Below are 23,124 nucleotides of genomic sequence, written 5' to 3' on the forward strand. Positions count from 1 at the left end.
CTGTATTTGTTGTTGACAAGCAATTTTAAGGAGGCTATTTGGGCAAGAGACTACTTTTAACAGCTTGTGTTGAAAAAGGCCTCTTTCCCTTTTCTTTCCTTTAGTTTCAGATCTACCAATTGAGCTAATCTGGGCTCAGTCTCAGAGGATGTGGGCTGTGTCTACATTTCAAAGACATGATAAGATTTATAACTTTAAGGGACAGAGAAAGAAAATGTAAGTTTTCTCTTAGGAGTTTTGTAGTATATTTGTCTGTTGTCATAAGTCTTAAGGTAATTTTTTTTTTCTCAACAGGACAATTTTGCTCCAGTATCTTGATCTTTTATAATATCTATAAGATATTGAGAAATTTGAGAGAAACAGGCAAGGCCTTGGGACTGGTAAAGTTAGATGGGCCCTGACTTGTTTCTAGTGTTGTACTGCTGGTTGTGTAGACATTTGCAAGACAGACAGTTGTTTCTATTAACCCTTGAATATTGGACTCCAGCTGATTTATTTCCCGATTATTTGTAGGAGGGCCTGGGAATTGCTGAGGAGACAGGGCAATTTTTAAGAAGGGGAATTTATGTTGGACTTTTGTTTTCAGTCTGATTTTTGTTCTTTCTTCTTAATAAGGGATTCCTTACGGCCAGTTATTGTACTTATCTTTTTCTCCTTTCAGTTTGATCCTCCCGTAAGTACCAGTGTGACGGTTGTTTATGAGAGCTCTCTCTCAAAAAAAAAAAAAAATCCTTTAAAATATAGTCAATTAGCCAAAGATGCAAGAGGCATATTCTCACAAGAGAATATGTAGCCCTCACAAGATCCAGAAAGTTCACTCTCGGAGATAGTCTAAGAAAGTAAAAGCCTTTCATTACTATAGGCAGTAAGAATGGTACAGTGGAAACAGTGCCTCTCGTGTCCCACAAAAATGTGGGGTTCCTCACAGCCATAGACCCACTAATTTATGTCATCAGGCAGTTGCTACTGGAATGGGACTTTTCCAGCATTAACAAGAAACAAAGGTTGAGTTGATGAAGGCCCTTTACGGGACTTCCCTGGTGGCGCAGTGGTTAAGAATCAGCCTGTCAATGCAGGGGACATTGGTTCCAGCCCTGGTCTGGGAAGATCCCACATGCCGCAGAGCAACTAAGCCCATGTGCCACAACTACTGAAGCCCGTGTGCCTAGAGCCTGTGCTCCGCAACAAGAGAAGCCACCGCAATGAGAAGCCCATGCACCAAAATGAAGAGTAGCCCCGCTCGCCGCAACCATGTGCAGCAACGAAGAACTAATGCAGCCAAAAAAGAAAAAAAAAGGGCCCCTTATGAACTTGGACCCCTTATAACAAAATCTCCTGAGAGCTGGAATGGCCAAACAAAGAGCATGCTCATTGTGACTTCGTGTCTCAGAACCCTGGTCTATTCAATGGGACATCAGATGCACCCTAGTAAGTGCACCTGCTGCATGGTGGAAACCAGAGAGAATATTCTCACTGGACACAAAGCCAACTCTCCAGACATAGAACAAGGAAGAAGGAAAAACCTCATCTGTTTTTTATATATAGGAACCACAGCAAAGTCTATCTATGTAGACACCAGTCTGATGAGAACTGTTAACTCACCAGTCTGTACCGTCAGCTTGCAAGCAGACTTACAGGACCTATGCCTGCGGTCTGCCCTATGTTTCTTCCTCATTATGACAAACAACACAATAGACAGAGACAAAGAAAAAGTGACCCTCTCTGGGAGGAAAAGAATCCCCAAGAGTCGCTAAGTCCAAGGGACTAGCTCCACAGATATTTTCTCCCACTAATCTAAATTGAGAGAGAAAAGGGACTTTCACCACTTTCCCTTCCACCAGACCTTGCAGGCAGAGATCTGGGAGGCTGACGTGGTAAGAAATCTTACCTTCTGCTGGCCTTTGTCAAATGTCCAGGATTTCTCAGTTGCAGCAGCAGCTTTAAGGCAGGAAACAAGGTCCAGCCAGCCTCCTGCCTGACTCGCCAACTGTTAGAGAGGGGGGAATTGCCCCCTCTACTCATCTTGAGTTCTTGTGGCTGAACTGATAATAACATTGACACAAGACAGGTTAGCAACAGAAAAGGAGCAAATTTTAATTCATGAGCATGGAGGTCTCATAAAATGGGAACTAAGAAGTGGCCAAAGTAGGCAGCTTTTATACTTTTTAGACAAAGAAACAATACATTTTGTGAGGAATTGATAGGACAAAAAAAACTTAGGTTTTAGATACCCACCCAGTAAGTGAAGAATCCAAACAGAGTTTGGGATCGGGGTAGTGAATTAAAGAAGTAACAATCTTTGTTTATACAGGCTTCTTGGCCTCGAATTCTGGGGACAAGGGAGTCCTACCTCCAGATGCAGGGCGTGCACCTGCTTTCAGGGAGACAGAAAGCAGGGTCGGAGTATCTCTCTTGCATTGGCTATCTCTTAAGTAACTTTAATTCAAAATAATCAATATGCCACCAAGGCACATTTTGGGGTACACTACCCTGGTCCCCAACTTTATGATTCAGGTCATTATGATTCTAAATTCAGAGCCTGGAAAAAGAGAAGCTTTAGAGGTTAAGTTGATCTGCACAATAAAGAGTTGGAAAAAACTGGGAAAGAAAAGAGAATTGTTGGAATGTTAGATGAAAAGAGTGACATAGCTGAGTTCAATCCCCACCCCACCTCCCTCCACCTACCACCTGAGTAAATGAATATTTCTATGTTTTCTCAACTCTGAGTCTTGCTGGGAAGGAAGATCCTTCAGATCAAGTGTAGAGTAATATTTTTATGAAGTAAAATGAAATTCACAGTTAGTGTTCAAACATCTGTTTAACTCTAAGCTTTAGCAAGAGATGCTACCCAAAACACTGACAATTCAATTTGTTATTCTTTTTTTTTTGCGGTACGCGGGCCTCTCACTGTTGTGGCCTCTTCCATTGCGGAGCACAGGCTCAGCGGCCACGACTCACGGGCCCAGCCGCTCCGCGGCCACGACTCACGGGCCCAGCCGCTCCGCGGCCACGACTCACGGGCCCAGCCGCTCCGCGGCATGTGGGATCTTCCCAGACCGGGGCACCAACCCGTGTCCCCTGCATCGGCAGGTGGACCCTCAACCACTGCGCCACCAGGGAAGCCCTGTTATTCTTTAAAAAAAAATTTTTTATTGCTGTATAGTTGATTTACAATGTGTGCCGATCTCTGCTGTACAGCAAAGTGACTCAGTTATACACATATAGACATTCTTTTTTATTTTATATTCTTTTCCATTATGGTTTATCACAGAATATTGAATATAGTTCCCTGTGCTATACAGAAGGACCTTGTTGTTTATCCATCCTATATATGATAGTTAACATCTGCTAATCCCACATTCTCAGTCCTCCTTCCCTCTCCCACCCTCCTCCCCCTTGGCAACCACAAGTCTGTTCTCTATGACAATTCAATTTGATTCCCTGCAGATACCTCTCACACTCTCTGGTGGAGATGTTAACATTACCAAAGAGCAATAAACTAAAGAGAGAGGAGACTTAGGGGAATGTTTATGATTTTAAAATATTCAGAAAGTAGAAAATTTGGCACCAACAAATTGAGAGCTGAGAGTTCAAATGAAGGAAAGATGGTCATCATCTACACAGTTCGCCAGAAGCTGGAAGAAACAATAAATCCTGAAATATAGTAACTAGGACACAGTTCAAGATAACAGGCAGGACATTCGGGCCTTGGCGTCCCTTCGCTTCACAGACCAGTTTTAATCAGAATGCTCTGCAGGCCAGTGCAGGGAAATGAACTGTGTGTTACAGGTCTGCAAATAGAGAAAAACAGACATCGAGAGTAAGCCTTTGGAAAATTTATGGCAGTCTGACATTGCCTGATCAGTGTGATTTCTATTTCATTTTTAGTAGCTGCTTTTTATTGTGTTTTACCAAGGTACAATCCAAAATGATTCGAGGGGAGAAGAATTGGTCTTTTCACTAGGATAATTGAGAAGTTCTGCCCTAGTCACCACTGCAAAGAGATTCAAATGTGTCAAGGCTTATCTAATGTAATAGTAGAAGAGGCCCAACAGTGATGTCCTCCATGGTCTCGGGAGCTTCATAGGAACAAACTCAGTAAGAACGCCTTTGCCATAGAGGGGAACAGAATTTTGAGAACAGTTCGGTGCTTGTCAATCAACTCTATTTCCATTTTTCTCCATGGTTATGGATGTCTGAGTTCTGGAGAGAGAAGACTGCAAGAAATGCAGAAAGATTTTCCCTAAAGGTTTTCAAGCAGGAAACAAGCAGCACTAGCTAGAGACTTCCTCTAACTGCAGATAAAATGAGGGATAACACACCACTGTAAAGCAATTATACTCCAATAAATATGTTCAAAGTAAGAAGAAGAGGGAAAGAGGCATTGCATCCCTCATAGCAGACCCTCAGTTTGCTTCGTTTGCTTCTGGTAACTGCCCAGTTTGAATAGGAGGCAGCGAGGTGGGAGCTCCTAGATTCTATTTCTATCTGCTGAAAGAAGGTGGCAGTACTGGAAGTGGGTGTGATGTTTGGAAGAGCAGGGCAGCCACCATTGGGAGGCTCGTGTGCAGTTGGGAGCATGAGAGGTGATGCGAAGGAGATCACACAGCAGAGCCACTGCAGCAGCCAGCAAAGTGAACTTGTTTATGAGAAGCGAATCCCAGTAAAACCCAGCGTGTGTGAGATTTGTAGGTGCCTGCAGACCTCGCAAAACCCCTAGAAATTTGAGCTATTAATGTTAATATATGGAGTGGGTAGAGGAAGAGCGCCCCTATAAAGAAGGCTGAGAAGGATCAAAGGACTACTCAGAGAAATAAAGGAAAGAGACCAGAGAGTGGCCTTAAGGAAACCAGAAGAGTATCACGGTAAAACGCACAAAGAGATCAAGTATCTACTAAGTTTAGCAAAACTGAGGTCACTGGTGACCTTACTGAGGACAATGTTAATAGTGTGTTTGGTTGAAAGCCCTCCTATAATGGATCAGTGGTAAGTAAGAGGTAAGGAAGTAGAAACATCAAGTTTCACATCAAGACTAGTGTTCTTTCAAATCAGTAGATAGCAAAGGGAAGAGAAGATCAGTGGAAGATAAGGTCAAATGAGGGTTTTTTTGTTTATTGTTGTTGTTGCTTTTAATAGGAGAGATTTAACCCTGTTTGTATGTTGAAGGGTATGAACCACAGAGGAAGAGTAGCAATTCAATGGAGTCAGCTGTCTGTGGATGAGGGTGCAGAAGGGGGCAGGATCATAGCATAGATAGAGGTATTAACCACTGAGAAAGGAGAGAGGTACAGATCAGTGAAGATACAAAATGGTTTGTACGGGGTTCCATTAGAGTTCTATTGCTGTGTAAAAAAATTACCACAAATGTAATAGCCTAAAACAACACCCATTTATTAACTCACAATTCTGTAGGTCAGAAGTCCAACATGATGTGGCTGGGTTCTCTGAGCTGAGTCTCACAGAGTGAAATCAGGGTGTTGGTCAGGTTGTAGTTCTCCTCTGGGGTTTGAGGAACTTTTCCAAGCCCATTCACATTGTTGGCAGAACTCAGTTCCTTGCAGTTGAAAAACTGAAGCCCCCAGTGTCTGGCTGGGTATCTGCTGGGGGCCACTCTCAGCTCCTAGAGGCCTCCTGCAATTCCTTGCCACGTAGTACCCATAGGCAGTTCACAGTATGGACGCTTGCTTTCCTGTAGGCCAGCCAAAGCACATCTCTCTGATCTCCTGTGACTAGCCAGGGAAAACTCTCTGCTTTTAAAGGCCCACCTGACTAGGTTTGGCCCTCCAGGGATAATCTCCCTGTCTTAAAGTCAACTGATTAGAGACCCTAAATACATCTATAAAATCCCTTTTGCTATTAACAAAGACAAAAACTGGATAGGTAAGGGTATTAACTTTATTCAAGCTATTGCAATAGGGAGAGTACCCCAGATCCAAAGATCAGAGTATCTCAGAGATGGTTTTGCCTTAAAATTTCATAGAGAAGCGTAAACAAGTTGTAGATAGAGTGATCTACAGTTGGAGTTGTTTGCAAACAGAGAAGGTATCAGTCAGCTTAACAGGATATGTTTATTTCCTTGTGGATAGCTAGTGTATTAGTCAGGGCTCTCCAAAACAACAACAACAACAAAAACAGAACCAACAGTGTATATAGATAGATATTAGAGGAGATATACTATAGAAATGGACTCACACAGTTATGGAGGCTGAGAAGTCCCACAACCTGCCATCTCCAAGCTAGAGAACCAGGAAATCTGGTGGTATAATTCAGATTGTGTCCAAAGACCTGAGAATCAGGGGGTTGGTGGTGTAAGTGCCGATTCCAAAAGCCCGAGAACCAAGAACTCTCACATCTGAGGACAGAAGAAGATGGAGGTCTCATCTCAAGCAGAGAGAGGGGACTCACCCATCCTCCACCTTTTTGTTCTATTTGGCTTTTAAAGAATTGGATGACTTCCACCCAGCCCACCCACATTGGGAAGGGCCATCTGCTTTACCCAGTTCAACAATTTAAATGCTACTCTTTTCCGGAAACACCCTCACAGACACACACAGAAATAATGTTTTCCCAGCTATCCAATTATCCCAATTAAGTTGACACATAAAATTAGCCATCACAGCTAGTTTCAGGGTGCAGAAAGTTCTAATCTCATCTAATCACAAGACAAAGAACAAGAAGTAGGAGGTTCTGTTGGGCCTTCTCAGTAGGTTCATACAAAAAAGGAAAGGTGTATGTTTGGCCGTGTCACAGGTAGATAGTGGAGTTATCCTTACGTCTTACAAGAGTCGTGGGAAAGAGTCAACAGGAGAGTGTGAACTCTAGAATGCAAGCTCATACCTCTCCAATTCTTTGATCAAAGAATAAAGCTTTCCTTTGCTTATGAACTGAAAAAAACAAAAATAAAAAAAAGAGTGAACAGTGAGTCTTATGTAAGTCGTATGGGGAAGGATGGTTCTTTGGTTCTTTGCAGGAAGCCCTTTCCTGGAACACAAAATGTTGATGGGGGTTGGGGGATTTCTTAACTGCTGCTCTTCTCCAAGAACATAGGGCTCAGGTGAATTTCAACATTGTCTCTTTTGTTGAAGATGAATGAATATCCTTTTTTGCTGAACAGTTCAGAGGTGAGAATAAACCTCTTGAGGAGGGTCAAGCAGGGTCCAAGAAATAACCCCTTAAGATCTCTTTTTGGTACTATTTCTTCAAAATCAGTTGAACCATTTATGGAGAGGTGATAGAAATGTTCAGTTGTTTTAGAGTCCTGGACATCAGATATCTTAAAAAAGGAATGCCTGAAATGAAGATAAGAAGTATTAATATGAAAGTTTATACTAAAGTAAATAACCTTAAGAGCTGCACCTGAGAGTAACCAGTCCAATGAATTCTAAGAAGTTGGTGGAACACCACTCACTGTGTTCCTTGAAGTTAAGATGTTGATGCTCTTGGTGATGTGGTCCACAGCCTTGGTTACCTCTCATGTAAGGGCATATGTGACCCAGTATCTTGCCAAGATTCCTTACTGGCCCAGACAATGGCTTGTCCGGGGAAAAATCCAACCCATGCGTGGTCTCTATGGTGATGAGTCCTTGAGTCCTTCAAGTTTTATATGAAGTGATTGGGCTTTAGCTCATAGGGCTTCTTCTGATCCTGGAATTAAAGGCCAGTGCAGCACACAAAAGGAATCTGGGTGGTCAGATTTTAGTTTCTGAACACGGGAAGCACAGAGTTTGGAAAGCTTAGTTTAGAGGGTTGTAGCCAGATATTGAAGGAATCTGGAAGAATTGAACATTTGGTAAGTTTTAATGATTTGTGTTAGGTAAGAGGATCCAGTCCAAATCATAGGTAGGTTCCTAAACTGGTTTTTCCACAAGGGTGGGGTGGGGGGGACGGGGTTGGGGGGTGGGGAGGAAGTCACTTAAATCTCTACCAGAGAAGATGGAGTTTGCATATCCATCAATTACCTGTAATTTACTAAGTGAGCAAAGAGCACAGGGACAATAAACAAGGCTACAGTCATAACTCTGACTATTGCTAACTTGGGATTAGAGTCAGAAGGGTGTGGTATTGTTTTCCACTGAAACACAAAATTTCTCTCTATAGTCACTTCCTTGTTAAAGATAACCTCAAAGAAAGATTATTTTTGATCATAACATAAATCTGGTCTCATAAAATTTAGCCTGAATATTTACAGAGCTGCAGCAAAAAATGGTATTTATCATATAGTACTTTTAAAATGTGCTTTGCTGAAAGTTTAATAAGAAATGTCAAATTGGATTTTCAAAAGCCTCTTCAGCTAAGAACTCACCGTCAGATTTCACTTGTAGTATTATAAACTTGGGTAAATTCCTCTCTTCTCAAATTCCCGAAATATCCTAAGGTTCCTAGGCTTGCCAGAAAGGGAACTTTGTTACACACCCTGTAAACCAGAGAACAGTCCAGTTTTTCTAAGCATGCTTTGTAAGAATTCGTGCCATAAAGTTAACTGTAGTTCCTTAAAAATGTCTGGTCATGGGCTTCCCTGGTGGTGCAGTGGTTGAGAGTCCACCTATCGATGCAGGGGACACGGGTTCGTGCCCTGGTCCGGGAAGATCCCACATGCCGCAGAGCGGCTGGGCCCGTGAGCTATGGCCACTGAGCCTGCGCGTCCGGAGCCTGTACTCCGCAATGGGAGAGGCCACAACAGTGAGAGACCCGCATACTGCAAAAAAAAAAAAAAAGTCTGGTCATATCTGATTAAATTCAGCATTATTCTCAATTATTCATTCCAGGCAAGGCCTTAGTTGCATAACCAATGCTTTCAATTAAGTCCTGTTAACAAGGAAGACAGACTCCTATTGAAATTGTGTAAATACCTACATTGCCATGAAAATAAGAATACTCAATAAGAGTTTTCGAATTCTGGAGGGGTCAGGAAGAAAGAAAAAGATAAATGTTTCTTTTTCTGTTTACAAAAGCAGAGTATACTAAATTATTGAGTTATAGATAGCTTAAGAAGAAAAAGAAAGGGGTTCCTTTATCTAGAAAATATAACATTAACATCAACAATATTCTATTGGCTTTTAAAGGATTGGATGACTTCCAATCCACAATCATCCCTCATCAGTTTATTCAGCCCTGTGTAATTAATTTTACTTGACCTTGGGTTAGCAGTCTCAGGAACCCATCTGTTTCTGGACTAGAGTTCTGGAAAGCCAAGAGTACCTGGGCACAGGACTCTGAGAAAGTCCATCTTTGTTGACACACTCTGGCCTGTGGCCAATTGCAGGTCCTTTCAGGAAAACGTCAGAGTAAAACAAAAAATTATCTGTAGATGACAAGTGACTTAAAATGGCTGTGGTTAATTTATTATTGATAATTTTCAAAAGTAAAAGATCTGATGAGAGTTGATTATCAGAATAATGAAACTGACAAAGAAGACTGTTTCTGTGACATGCAAAACAAAGTCAATCCAAAAGAAATTTTAGACAAAATATCTATAAACATAACAATCCTATTTTCAAAGACCACTGTATATTACATTTACTTTATGAAAATGAATGAATATAATCTTTACAGAGAAAAAAACTTTAGATTTAACATATAATAATCCTGAGACATAACATACCATGGGTATTCTAAGTACGTAATTAGAATATACCAAGAATATATCAAAGTTATCAGGTAAAGAGATTCAGTAGAATGGAGTAAGACCTTAATATTTGTGTATTCATAGAACTCCATAGATAAGTGATATGAATTCCCAGTTTAAAACCATTGGACTAGAAGAAGCTACATTCGAATTAAAGAAAGTGGAGACTAACTTAACATTTTAAAAAATTACTGAAATTATGATTGTATTCATTATCCTTTTGTTGTCTCATATCAGGCAAAGTAGCACTCAACTCTAATAAATAGAAACATACTATAGACAGTGAGGATACTGACAAATCTCTAGGAACTTCTCAAACAACATATAATTTCTGAAATATATTAATAATATGTTAGCATAGGGAAGGTTAAGCTTTTCTTCTGATTTGACAACTCTTCCCATGCAGCTCATTAATAGTAACATATCAAATAAACCTAATTATTTCTTGAACCTCTCTTTTTATAAGATAAAAGAACAAATTCTTTGTGATTTTTCAAGGGCCTTCTGAGAAATCAGTTTTAGATGGAAAATATATCATTTGGAATGCAGAATATCAAGAATTGTTAGGAGGTTTGAACACTTGCTTAAATAGAATCATGGGTTACTGTGAAACAATACTGGGCCACCTATTTAACCACAATGAAAATATTTGGTTAAATGCATTAAAAGTGTACATAAGGGATAACATGATTGTAAAGAACCTAGCTCTTTCAAAAGTAGGAAGACTTTGTACTCTTAAATAATCAAGGACATGATCAAATCAACATAAAGCACAGGAAGTCATTCTGATATGACACAAGATCCTTGTTATACAGGCAAATTACTCAGAAGGTAAAGAAAAATCTCTTACAACCTCTTACTAAATAAAGCAGGCAAGTCATCCAAGAACAGAGAGAAAGCGGGGCTTCCCTGGTGGCGCAGTGGTTGAGAGTCCGCCTGCCGATGCAGGGGACACGGGTTCGTGCCCTGGTCCGGGAAGATCCCACATGCCGCGGAGCGGCTGGGACCGTGCGCCACAGCTGCTGAGCCTGCTCTCTGGAGCCCGCAAGCCACAACTACTGAAGCCCGTGCGCCTGGAGCACGTGCTCCACAACAAGAGAGGCCACTGTGGTGAGACGCCCGCGCACCGCAATGAGGAGTGGCCCCCGCTCGCCACAACTGGAGAGAGCCCGCGCGCAGCAACGAAGACCCAGCGCAGCCATAAATACATAAATAAATAAATATAAATAAATCTATTCAAGAACAGAGAGAAAGCTAAAGTCTTTAGTTTTTATCAGTATATGTGCTACTAAAACACTTTTTGACAATTTCATGAATAAATCCATTAAACTTTAGCCACTTTTGACCACCACAATTAAAATTTCCTTTCTGAGAACCTGCTACAACTTTCTATATCCATCCCAATTTTTTCCTACACCTTCCTCCTTCTCATTCTAAAACAAAGAGTCGGTTTACTTTAGCAGAAAACTTCTCTTTTTGCTTAACACAAACCCATCCTGCATACCTTGCATACAGAGTTCCTCTCTCCCACTATTGCTGAGTAGAGACTCATTTACATATATTGATTATAACTTTTAATCACAGTCACTTCTATTTCACAGGGAAAACTAAGAGGTTAGGTAATTGTGACTATCTGTAATACACTAGCATTTCTGGCAGATCAGCAGAGCTTATGAATATACATCTCACAACTTTTTATAGCCATACATATCCCAAAGCTGCAAAAAATGAACACATTCATTAACAGATCCAAATATATAGCCTCTGTGTATCAATAAAAATGAGAGGCAAAAGTGTATAAAAATTATATAAACTAAAAATTATGCTTTGCAATTAATGTTTCAGTACCCTATCTATCCTACTTAGAAATGATCTAGGTTTCTATGAATATCCATTAATTAACTCAACTTAGCTTTTGTCCAAGAGTTTAAGTCACCTAGCGATCTTTGAAGCTACTTCAAAGAGGACATATTACAAAATACAATTACTATTGAAATAAAGTTTGCCAGAATAACAATTCAATTTGGTTAAACACAAATTTACATTTTTCATAATCTTAAACATATAGTTGATATATGCTAGCTTATTTGATCAGTAAATGAACAAGTTTATGAAAAACATACCCAATTAGAATAAATATGTATCAAGAAAATATACTTATGCTTATTGCTAATACTCAGAAAATATAGCTCTTTTTATTAAACTAAGAATATTAAACTAGTGTCATTTGCCAAAGATTTACCTAAATAATGTGAACTCAAATTCCTAAGCCATTTGCATTAATATTTTATATATATATAATGAAATTTTTAGAAGATCAATTTCCTTAATTTATGGGAATTTTAGAATTAGATAAGGCTTACTTATCTCTAAATCACTCTAAGTAGCACTCTTTTAAGAGATTTTATAATCTGGTAGTACCATGAAGGAAAGAAAATATTACATACTCACAGGCACATAAACATATATACAGACCCAAACAGAGAGCTTATAGCTTCAATTTTTAAATTTCAGTCAATTTTGTATTTCAGCCAAGTAGGAAAAAAAGGGGGTTTTCTCATCAGGTACAAATTTTAATTTATTAATTAATTTTATTTATTTATTTTTGGCTGCACTGGGTCTTCATTGCTGTGCGCGGGCTTTCTCTATAGTTGCAGAGAGCAGGGACTACTCTCTGTTGCGGTGCGCGGACTTCTCATTGCGGTGGCTTCTCTTGTTGCGGAGCGCAGGCTCTAGAGCGCAAGCTCAGTAGTTGCGGCGCACGGGCTTAGTTGCTCCGCAGCATGTGGGATCTTCCTAGACCAGGGCTCGAACCCGTGTCCCCTGCATTGGCAGGTGGATTCTTAACCACTGTACCACCAGGGAAGCCCCTAGGTACAAATTTTTCATTGATTTGAGTTTCAAGTAGACAAAATAGAAAAAAAACAGAGTAATAGACCAGATTCTCTGCTATGCTTCACCCACAGAGGCAAGATTTCTATAAACTATTTAGGACATTTACAGAGGTCATCAAAAGTTCAGCCCATAAAACCAAAAGAAGCTAGCACCAGAAATCAAGCCAGTACTCAAAAAGAATACAAATCAAGTCCTTACTGTGCTGCTGATGGACAGGAGTCTGGAACACAGGTCCACATGTGGGACTTGCTGTTGAATACCTGTGTAAGGTCGGATCTTAACAAACGGCACCACGAAACAGAGGAAAGCTTCAACTGAGCTTTGTTAGGGAGGGCTCCCGGGCGAGGTTCACTGCCCGAGAGAAAGGGGCCAGAGAAGTCGCACACGGGCGAGGGTTGGGCAAGATTTTATAGGGGAAGAAGGGAAAGGGGTGTGGTGAATCTGGGAGGGCGCAGGGTATTCCTTATTTGGTGGTCTTTTCGGGTATCCTGGGGGACCGTTAGTCCCGCCCCTCGAAAGGCGGGAAGGCTGGGCTGGTCAGTTCCTGGAACTGGGTGGTCCGGAATGTCTCCAGGGCAGTTTCTGGAACTGGGTGGTCCGGAGAATTTCGGTCTGATGCAACCTGTGAATCTGATTGTGTTCCCCTGCCTCGGGCCTGTTGGCCTTACAATCTGGATCTCCAGTCAAGAGTAGAGCACAAAGGGCATGAGGAGTTCCCCTTGCTTGGATGGAGTAAAGAGGGATTGAGGGAGAGGTCCAGTCACATATGATTCATGGCACCACACTATTGAAGACAAAAACTGGACAAGTCAGGATCTTGATTTTATTCAGGCTATTAGAGAGAGTGGATTAGAGTATCTCAGCAAGTGGTTTTGCCTTGGAGTTTCATAGAGAAATGCTATGGTCTGAACTTTTGTGTCTCCCCAAAATTCATGTAGAAATCCGAATGCCCAATGGGATGGTTTTGAGGTGGGGCCTTTGGGAGGTGCCTAGGTGTGAGGATGGAGCCCTCATGAATGAGATTAGCGCTCTTATAAAAGAGAATCAATGGAGCTCCCTATCCCCTTCTGCCATGTGCAGATACAGCTAGAAGGTGCCGTCTATGAATCAAGTAGCAGGCGCTCACCAAACGCCTAATCTGCCAGCACCTTGATCTTAGACTTCCCAGCCTCCAGAACTGTGAGAAATAAATTTCTGTTGTTTATCAGCCACGCAGTCTGGCATTTTGTCATAGCAACTTGAACGAAAACAGGAAGGATCAACAAATTGCAGATAGAGTGATTTACAGTTGGCATTGTTTTGCAAACAGGGGAAGTCTCAGTTGGTTAGCTGAACAGGAAATATTTTCCCCTGTGGTTAGCTAGTTTCAGGTGGACCAAACAGTTCTAATCTCAGCTAATCAATCATGAGACAGAAAATGGAAGTTGGACATTCTGAGTCTGCTCATGTCAGAGGATTCAGGTAAAAGGAAATTGTCACAGGTAAATGGTAGGGTCACCTGTGAGTCTTATGGGAACCATGAGAAAGTTGGACAGCAAATCTTATTTAAGTTGTATTGGGAGAAGTGGTTCTTTATAGTAAGCCATTTCTCAGAACCTGAAAGGGTAGAGGAATTTTGGAAAACAAAGGGTTGGGGGGATTTCTTAAGCACCTCTATTTTCCAGGCTCAGGTAAGGTTTAACATTGACACTATATAACACAATCTAATCATGGGTGTGACACCAGGGGCAGAGAACATTGGGGCCATTTTAGAATTCTGCTTACAACAGGGGTAGTTCAAGAAGCTGAGAAAGTTGCCTAATAACTTCAGTTTTCTCTGAGGTATGTGTGTGACGGGGAGGGTTGACATAAGGAGGAGGGCTGTCTAGAGATTTGTGAGGGCTTGAAATGATTACTGTGAAACATAGAGTAAGTGAATTGAAGATATTGAGTAGACACGTTATTTAATACCAGAGACTGTAAATTTGCAATGGCTCTAATCCACTAAGTTATGTGGTTGTGTAATTTTCTCCAGGAATCTTCGGCAGATTTGTTAACTGAGTGTATGAGTGGAAAAGGAGATCAGTGGACTGATCCAGGTTAAGTAATTCTGGGTGAATAGAAGTACAAAAGGACATGGCAGTGGATGGTAACAGGAAGAGGTTATGGACATTGGGGGTCAAATCTAGGTAGAAAAAGAAGAAAGAAAGAGGGGAAAGATAGAATAAGGCAAATGGAGGAAACAAAATGACTAAAAATCCTGAAGAATTCAAATAAATAGGTATAGTGAGTAAAGAAATGACACAGCTGAAATGAAAGGAAGTTCTGGATAAATACTGGACTATTGAGATTTATTATTTCAGGGATGGAGCATCATGGTGATAAAGTCTAAAATGTAGTCATGGGTATAGGTGGCTAAAGTACAGTAAAAGAAATAGACTGTAAATCATGTGGTAAAGCTCCTGAGAAATGTAGAAATGTGGTTAGCAGATGTCAGGGATAAGAAGGGGCATAAGGTGGGAGAATAAAGATGGCAAAGGAGAAATTTTTTCCTTGTCAGTGAGAGAATAATATTTTAAAAGTAGTAGTGAGGAGCTAGAAAAAAGACAACACAATCTTTCAGATCTGGAGCAGCTGTTTAATTGAGGGAGTGACCTTCCTAGCACAGAATTTAAGAGGGAGGAATGTCAGTACCTTGTTAACATACATATTTCCCAAATACCTGGTACCTCCCTAATAAAAAAAAAAAAAGGGTAGCATAATACTTATATTTTCGTCAAAGGCCAATTTGCTGAAAATACCATCAAAACAACCTGCTGCCAAGACAAAGTTGAATTTATAATGTAGTGTTGATAAAGGTATTTTATATAGAGAGATAGAGACAGAGAGGAAGAGAGAGAGAAAGAGACAATTTACTTTTTTAAAAAAGGTGTCCAGTTGCATAGATTTATGCAACCACCACTACAATCAGCATACAGAACAGCTCCATCACCCCCCAAATTTCCTTATGTTGTTTCTTTGTAATCAAAATTTCTCTCCACCTCTAATCCCTGACAACTACTAATCCCTCCTACTTGGTCCTTATAATCCCTGGATGTCATATAATGGAATCGTACATTGTATTGATGTACCTATTCAAAAACAATCGGGGCATTTGCAGGTTTGGGCAATTATGAATAATGTTGCTATAGACATTCATATATAGGATTTTGTGTGAACATAAGTTTTTAATTCTCTTGGGTAAATAAATACCTAGGAGCAGTATTGCTGGGTCATATAAGTATATATTTAACTTAATAAGAAACTGCAAAGCTGTTTTCCAGAGCAGCTACATGATATTGTATTCCCACCAACAATGTATGATAGTTTCTTTCTTCACATCCTTGTCAGCACTTGTTGTCAATTTTTGTTTGTTTGTTTAGCCATTCTAATAGGTGTGTAATGGTATCTTACTGTGATTCTAATTTACATTTCCCTAATGGCTAATGCTGTTGACTATCTATTCCTGTGCTTATTTGTTATCTGTATATCTTCTCTGAGAAAGTGTCCTTTCAAATCCTTTGCCCATTTTTTAAATTGGGCTTATTCTTATTGTTGACTTTTGAGAGTTCTTTGTAAATTCTATATACAAGTACTTTGTCAGGAGATTTTAAAATATTTTCTAGCAGTCTACAGTTTGTATCTTATTTCTCTTAACAGTGTCTTTTGCAGAAAAAATATTTTGAAGTTTTGATGAAGTCCAATTTATAATTTTTTCTTTTATGGATTGTACTTTTGGTGTCATACCTAAAAATGCTTTGCCTAACTCAAGGTCACAGTGATTGATTTCTTTCTATGTTTTCTTTTTTTTTTTACTATTTTATTTATTTTGTTGCTCCAGGTCTTAGTTGCAGCCAGCAGGCTCCTTAGTTGCAGCTCTTGGGCTCCTTAGTTGTGGCATGTGAACTCTTAGTTGCAGCATGCATGTGGGATCCAGTTCCCTGACCAGGGATTGAACCCCAAGGCCCCTGCATTGGGAGCATGGAGTCTTAACCACTGTACCACCAGGGAAGTCCCCTATGTTTTCTTTGGAATGTTTTATAGTTTGGGGGTTTTTTGAGGTTGAGGTTTATTTTATTTTATTATTTTATTTCATTTCATTTCATTTCATTTTGCATTTGGATGTACAATTTTTTTCCCTACCATTGGCTAAAAAGAGCATCCTTTATCCATTAAATTGACTTTGTACCTTTGTCAAAAAGCAGTTGACTATATTTGTGTCTATTCCTGGACCCTAATCTGTTCCACTGATTATATGTGTACACTTTCACCAATATTACACTGTGTCGACTACTATAGCTTTATAATGATTCTTAAAATTGGGTAGCGTGCATCCTCTAATTTTGTTCTTCAAATATTCTTTTCTGCACTAATTTCATTCTCCTTTCCTCCTGCCTCTCAAATGCATTAAATGTTAGACAATTTGATATCATCCTACAGTTCCCTGAGGCTCTGTCCAATTTTTTTCCAATATTTTCTCTCTGGTTCAGATTGGATAATTTCTATTGATCTTCAAGTTCACAGACAATTTCCTCTTTTCCATTCTGCTATTGAGCTATTGAGTCTTGTTCTGGTAATTCTGACATCTGAGTCATCTCAAACTGGGATTTGTTTTTTCCCTTGTGAGTTGCTACAATTTTCTTGCTTCTGTTTTATTTTTTTAACATTGAGTAATATTGCATTATATCCTGGATGTTTTAATTGCTATGTTATGAGACTCTAAGGTCTGTTAAAATCCTCTGGAGAATGCTGAGTTTTTCTTTGTTTTGCTTTAGCAGCTAGTTGTCCCAGTTGGGTTCAGGCCAAATGTCTTAGCCTGCCTTCTTTGGGCCATGGTTCCAATGTAATTTCAGTTTTCAAACATTTGCAGTATTATTTGGATCTGTTCTATATGTTTCCCCCAGGGGCTAAACGGCCCTGGGTAGTGGTCTTTACCATAGACCAATGTTCAAAGCCTTTGGCCTTCTTTATCAGATTAGTTTCACACGTGAGTTCCTGGGGTGATCCTAGAACTTCACACACGTGTATCTATAGGATTCACTTTTTGAGCTCCCTTCTCTCAAAATCTCCACAACATTCTCTGGCTCCCAGGGTTTCTTCCCCTGGTCCTCTGGCCAGAATGCCTGGCTTTCAGTCTTCTGTGCTATCAGACAGACACCTGCCACAACTGGATCTACCTTCAAGGCAGATCAGCAAGCTCAGCTGCTGATGCGCTAACTGCCCTCAGCCACTGCCCAGAGAGAGTGCAGCTTTGGAAGTGGAGCCCTGCAGAGCCAATAGAGGAAAACAAAACCAGGATATTTCCCCATTCTCTCCATTCTTCAGGGGTCCCTTTTCCCATTCCTCTTATTTGAGAGTGATTTTCTCTTGGCTGTGCCCATTGCAATGTTCCAGAATTTGGGTTGCCTTGAGACTAAACCAGGAAATAATAGAGGGAAAAAAACAGGGAACTCACTATTGGTCTTACTTTTGAGTTTTGATTTCCTCCCTAATTTGTCTTCTATTATTTACTTTTCAGAGTCCTTAGTTTCTTTATGTATTCAGTTCAGGATTTTATTATAGTCACTGGGAGAAACAGAATAGAGTATGCTTATGCCATTTAACTAGAGCTGGAACCTATACTTTTAATAATAATTCAAGAAATTTTGCTATGTGGGTGTGACCTATTGAGATGTACTTCCACAAGCTGTATGTTAAGTAGGCTGTATTGCTTTAAACATATTTGAAGTAGAACTCTCTTAGCTTAAAAATAATGTCTTTTGTGCTAACAAGCACTTTCATTTTCACAAGTCTTATAAATTTGTCTTTTTACAAATTATGGCAATGCTTAAAGTCACATGAGTAGACATTCCCTCATACCATAGACTTGAACTTGTGGTACATAGCAGCAGGCAGAGACTTTAAAGATGGTTATGGGGGCTTCCCTGGTGGTGCAGTGGTTGTGGGTCCGCCTGCCGATGCAGGGAACACGGGTTCGTGCCCCGGTCCGGGAAGATCCCACATGCCGCAGAGCGGCTGGGCCCATGAGCCATGGCCGCTGAGCCTGCACGTCTGGAGCCTGTGCTCTGCAACGGGGGAGGCCACAACAGTGAGAGGCCCAAGTAACGCAAAAAAAAAAAAAAAAAAGATGGTTATGACAGAGATATGCTTGACTTGATCCTTGCCTAAAGGCCTAGTTCTAATAGCCTTTGTTTTGTTCCAAAGGCTACTCAGTTTTATAGTTTACCAATTGGAGACAAAAAGCCTATTCAATTTTGTAATTTACCAACTGAGGTGAAAAGCATTTGCCACTCCCAACCCTGAAAGTTCTTGAACTTCTCTGTTCTCTTTATTCCTTTCCATTTCTGCTTATAAAAAAGTCAATTATTTGAGTGCTTCTCTTTCGTGAAGCATCTTGTCAAATGCAGCCAACACTAACCAACATATACAATTAACATTTGTTTTCTACTTTCTTCTCCCAGAGCTACAAGCCTACTACGTTCATTATTTACCTTCCAAGTTATCGTAGGTGACAGTTTTATCAAATATTCCAATGCATAACATAATCATTCTTCCAGCTTATAAAATCAGCTTACTTGAACGCTAAAGCCACTTCTACAAAAGGAAGGTTTTTATTAAAACACACCCCATCTCTGGGTATCAATTTCTGTATCAATCAATATATGCCAGGTTTTGTCAAAATTTTAATGACATACAATAACAAAGATTTATTTCTTGTTCATGCTGAATGTCTGTTGCTGGTTGCTGAGGACTTCACTTTACAGCTCCTCACTCTATGTAGGCTCATGGAATCATGATCATGAACATTGCCAGACTCAAAGCAGAGAGAAAGAGAGTTCCAGAGGATGACAAAATAGCAATTCAATGCTATGGCCCTTGTTGACACACAATCTGCTTACAACTGATTGGCCATGTCGGGGAGAAAGAAATTTTCCTCTGCTCTTCCAGGCTCTTCTGGCTGGTCTAAGAATTAAAGTTGACATGAGACAGATTAAAAGTAGAAAATCAAACAAAAGTTTAATAACATGCATACATGAGAGAGACCCAGGAAAACTGAATAACACACCCAAATGGCTGAAATCCTCACCTTAGACATCATCTTCATCTAAAGACAAAAGAGGGTGTTGGGAGTTAGTGGTTTGGGACTTCAAAGGGGAGGAAAGCAATTGCCCTGGAGATGGAGAAGCAAATGTTTGGTAAGCAAATGTTGCTGGATCATGCAGAGACAGTGGGACACAGAGAGAAATTTTAACAAACAGACTTTGCTAGGTTCCTCCCTGTCTACATGCCTAGTTCATACTACAGTCCTCTATTTACATTCTTCAGGCAGCTAGGGGGTAAGTCAAAGTTTCTTCCTGAGTCTTTTGGGCCATGATTGTTTTCAACTCGAAATTATCCACATACCAAAGAGAAATTTTGGGGTGGTAAATTTTGTTCCCCTATGGCCAGAACTAGTCATGTAGTCCCATTCAACCACAAGAGAGTCAGAAAGCACAACCTACCACATGTCCTGAAGGTAGAGAGCAGGAAGTATTTGTGGACAGCATAATCCAAGTGCATATGAACTGTATAATCAAATGTACTCTAGGACTATATAGAGGCCAAACTTCACTCAGTTGCACCCCCTCATCCATTCTCAGACTTAAGAGGCCCCTGACCAGCTTTAATAGCACAAGTACATACTATGTACCTTTCTCCTAGACTTCCACAAAAGGATCTGTGGTGATTTTGTCAGGTAACTATGCCAGGTAAAAGAGAACCCCCTGACCCTGAGATAAAACCAATTCATTGATGCCCAGACCACCAAATTTATCTACCAGAGACTTAAAAGAATATCAGATTATAACTGATGCTTTGACCAGAATCAACAAGATCCATGGGGCAGCAATCATCCAGGTTAATTTTCCCAGTTTCTGAATATATAGATAGAGCAAATGGCATCACTTCCATTAAAACACCTCTTGATCCACTCCCCCCAGACAAAAGTAAGTCTGTTATAATAGGAAAAGCCAAGCAGAAGCCCCTGCTTGGAAAAGAAGGAAATAAAAAGTAAATTCCTTTCAAACCTGTCAAATAGCTGTTCTATAGAGTGTTGAACTCTACAGATCTAGCATGAAGCAAAAGAATCACATGACTATTGAGCTATTGATGATATGGAAGTGACCTCATTCAATTTCTCTTAGAGGTAAATGATGGACAAGCAAATAACCTTTGGCTATTCTTTCCACACAGGTTCTTTGCCCTGAAGAACTAACAAGAACATGCCAGATTCAGCTAATTTGGTAGCTTGAGAGAACAACTGGTTTTTCCTGTTTGTGAGCTATACTTTCAATTCAATAGTTTTAAGAACTATAATAGCATAGAAGCAAAGTATAAGTGACATCTGGAAACCTGAGGTTTAATTCCCTAAGCACTGAAATTTTTTGTATTTTAACTGTTTTGGTAAGCAATTCTTTAAAAATATAAATTGCCATAGTCCATGCTCTCTTTCTTTCTTGTTATCTTTTCATCTTTTCCTATGGAGTCTTAAGCCATTAAAGATTATAAACCATCAGCCTTGACTCTGCCTGAAGATACTGATCTGGGGAATGTCACTTTGTGTGCATAATGCTTGCAGTATCATCTGCACCACAAATAATTTAATTTAGTCTTAATTTCTCTGGGCCACTCTTGGAAACTGCAGTTATTGTGCGATATTATAATGCACTCATGCTTTCAATAGGTTTGCCAGATTTAGAAAATAAAAATATAGGATACCCAGTTAAATTTTGAATTTCTGATAAACAATAAATTCTTTTTAGCTTAAGTATTGTCACTTGCACAACCTAAAAGTTGCAAGTTCAGTTTTATTTGTGGATCTTACTGAGGACTGTAGCCTGGGAGACAGCCTCTTCAGATAGCTCTGGGGAACCGCTCTGAAGAGTTAAGGGAGGAGCCAGGATATATAGGCAGTTCCTGATGAAAACAAAACATGCAGTCTAACATCAAAAGATTACTGCTAATCACAAAAAAAAACAGACATCTAAAGTTAATTATGTTAGTGCTTTTCTCTATGGACCAATGCATTGAAATTATTCCTTAGATATACATCTCAACTATTTAAGGCCAGTATCCAGAAGCCTAGCCTGCTTCCTGTCTTTCTCCATCCTGAATTCCCCTCAGGGTGCTAGGGGTGGGGTGCTCTGCCTTGGCTGGTGGCTTGATCCTTGTACAGCTAGAACGGTGGGTGACACTCTGTTTACTGGAATGGCAGGCAACATTCCCTTTCCACAGTGTACTCCACATATTGCATATACTAAACAATTATTCATTGTTTATTTGGAATTCAAGTTAAACTAGGTGTCCTGTGTTTTATCTGGCAGCACTAATCAAGTACCAGTGAGATACCTAGTCCTGTTTGGCTCTAGCTGCCCTTAGGCTGATTTGTTACTCTAATTAGTCTGTCTTTAGGGTGTCAAAATTTTGCCTTTCAGATCTGTTATCATAGAAACACCAAAGCCGGTCCTCTGCCCCAGTGCCCCAGATTGCTGTTTTTCTCTCTTCCTTCACAGCCATCTCTGTTCTTCACTGATACTTCTACCCCTATTGCTACTTTTGCTGTCTGCCACCTTTTATCTATACTGTGCTCGTTCCTTTTCTGTTCCATCTTTTCTTCCTATGACAGCTAAGTGTACTGTTTGCAAGCATGGACTTAAAGGCAGACAAATTAGAATTTGAATCCCAGTTCACCTTTCAGTACATATGGGAGCTTCAGTAATTACTTAATATCTGTAAGCCTCAGGTTCTCCTTCTGTAAAATACAGGTACTAATGTCTACTTTATAGGGCTGTTGTGAGGGTTAAATGAGATTGATACAGGCAAACTACTCAAAGGTACAACCCTTACTGGATTATTATTACTAAAAGAGCTTCAGGCCTTGGGTGCTGACTTGAATCTTTAAATGTGTTGGATGCCTAGACTTGCAGTTTAGGCTCTGCTGGATACTCTTCCCTGGTGAGCTTTTGTACTGCCTGGCTTGTCTTCACCACCATTACCAACCAGTTCAGGTCCGTTCAGGAAATATGTGTTAAGTTTCTACTATGTGCTAAGCACTGTGCTAGGTGCTGGAGATCCGGAGATAAATAGGATAGCACTGACCTCAAGGAGAGTGTTGGGCAGAAAGGATATATATAAATCAGATCACAATACAGTGAAGTAAAATATTTTGATATGCACAAGATGCCTCAAGATGTTATGGAACCACAGAGAAGTTCAGACCCCTGGGAGGAAGGAAGCAAGAAAAGGCTTGAAGTTTGTGATAATATCTGAACAGAGAATTAAGAGATGAATGGGGTTAACTTAAAAAAATATAGGCAGGGGCTTCCCTGGTGGCGCAGTGGTTGAGAGTCTGCCTGCTGATGCAGGTGACACGGGTTCGTGCCCCAGTCCAGGAAGATCCCACATGCCGCAGAGCGGCTGGGCCCGTGAACCATGGCTGCTGAGCTTGCGCGTCCGGAGCCCGTGCTCCGCAATGGGAGAGGCCACAACAGTGAGAGGCCCGCGTACTGCAAAAAAAAAAAAAAAAAAACCCAAAAAGCATATATATA

General features: G+C 40.3%; 1 protein-coding gene and 1 long non-coding RNA gene across 4 annotated transcripts in view; one reads left to right on the forward strand and one right to left on the reverse strand.

Annotated features, from left to right (window-relative positions):
• Positions 1–1,293: 1,293 nt before the first annotated feature.
• Positions 1,294–9,089, reverse strand: LOC116742665. Of its 2 annotated transcripts, XR_004346548.1 has the most exons (4): positions 8,303–9,089; positions 7,409–7,769; positions 5,403–7,289; positions 1,294–2,042 (listed from the first exon to the last, which is right to left on the reverse strand). It is a non-coding gene; the product is annotated as an uncharacterized LOC116742665 (long non-coding RNA). The 2 variants fall into 2 exon arrangements; XR_004346538.1 differs by lacking the exon at positions 1,294–2,042 and having other exon boundaries at positions 3,426–7,289.
• A 4,809-nt stretch (positions 9,090–13,898) lies between these two features.
• The window catches only part of SLC35A3 (solute carrier family 35 member A3), a 51,418-nt gene continuing 42,192 nt past the window's right edge, over positions 13,899–23,124 (forward strand). Inside the window, exons 1-2 of one of the 2 annotated variants that reach the window (XM_032624905.1) lie at positions 13,899–13,981; positions 20,771–20,980. The gene's annotated coding sequence lies outside the window, so the exon portion shown is untranslated. Of the gene's footprint in view, positions 13,982–18,634; positions 20,981–23,124 lie in introns of those variants that run through there. The other variant, XM_032624914.1, reaches the window with a different exon arrangement.

This window comes from Phocoena sinus, chromosome 1 (assembly GCF_008692025.1).
Source record: "Phocoena sinus isolate mPhoSin1 chromosome 1, mPhoSin1.pri, whole genome shotgun sequence".
NCBI lineage: Eukaryota > Metazoa > Chordata > Mammalia > Artiodactyla > Phocoenidae > Phocoena > Phocoena sinus.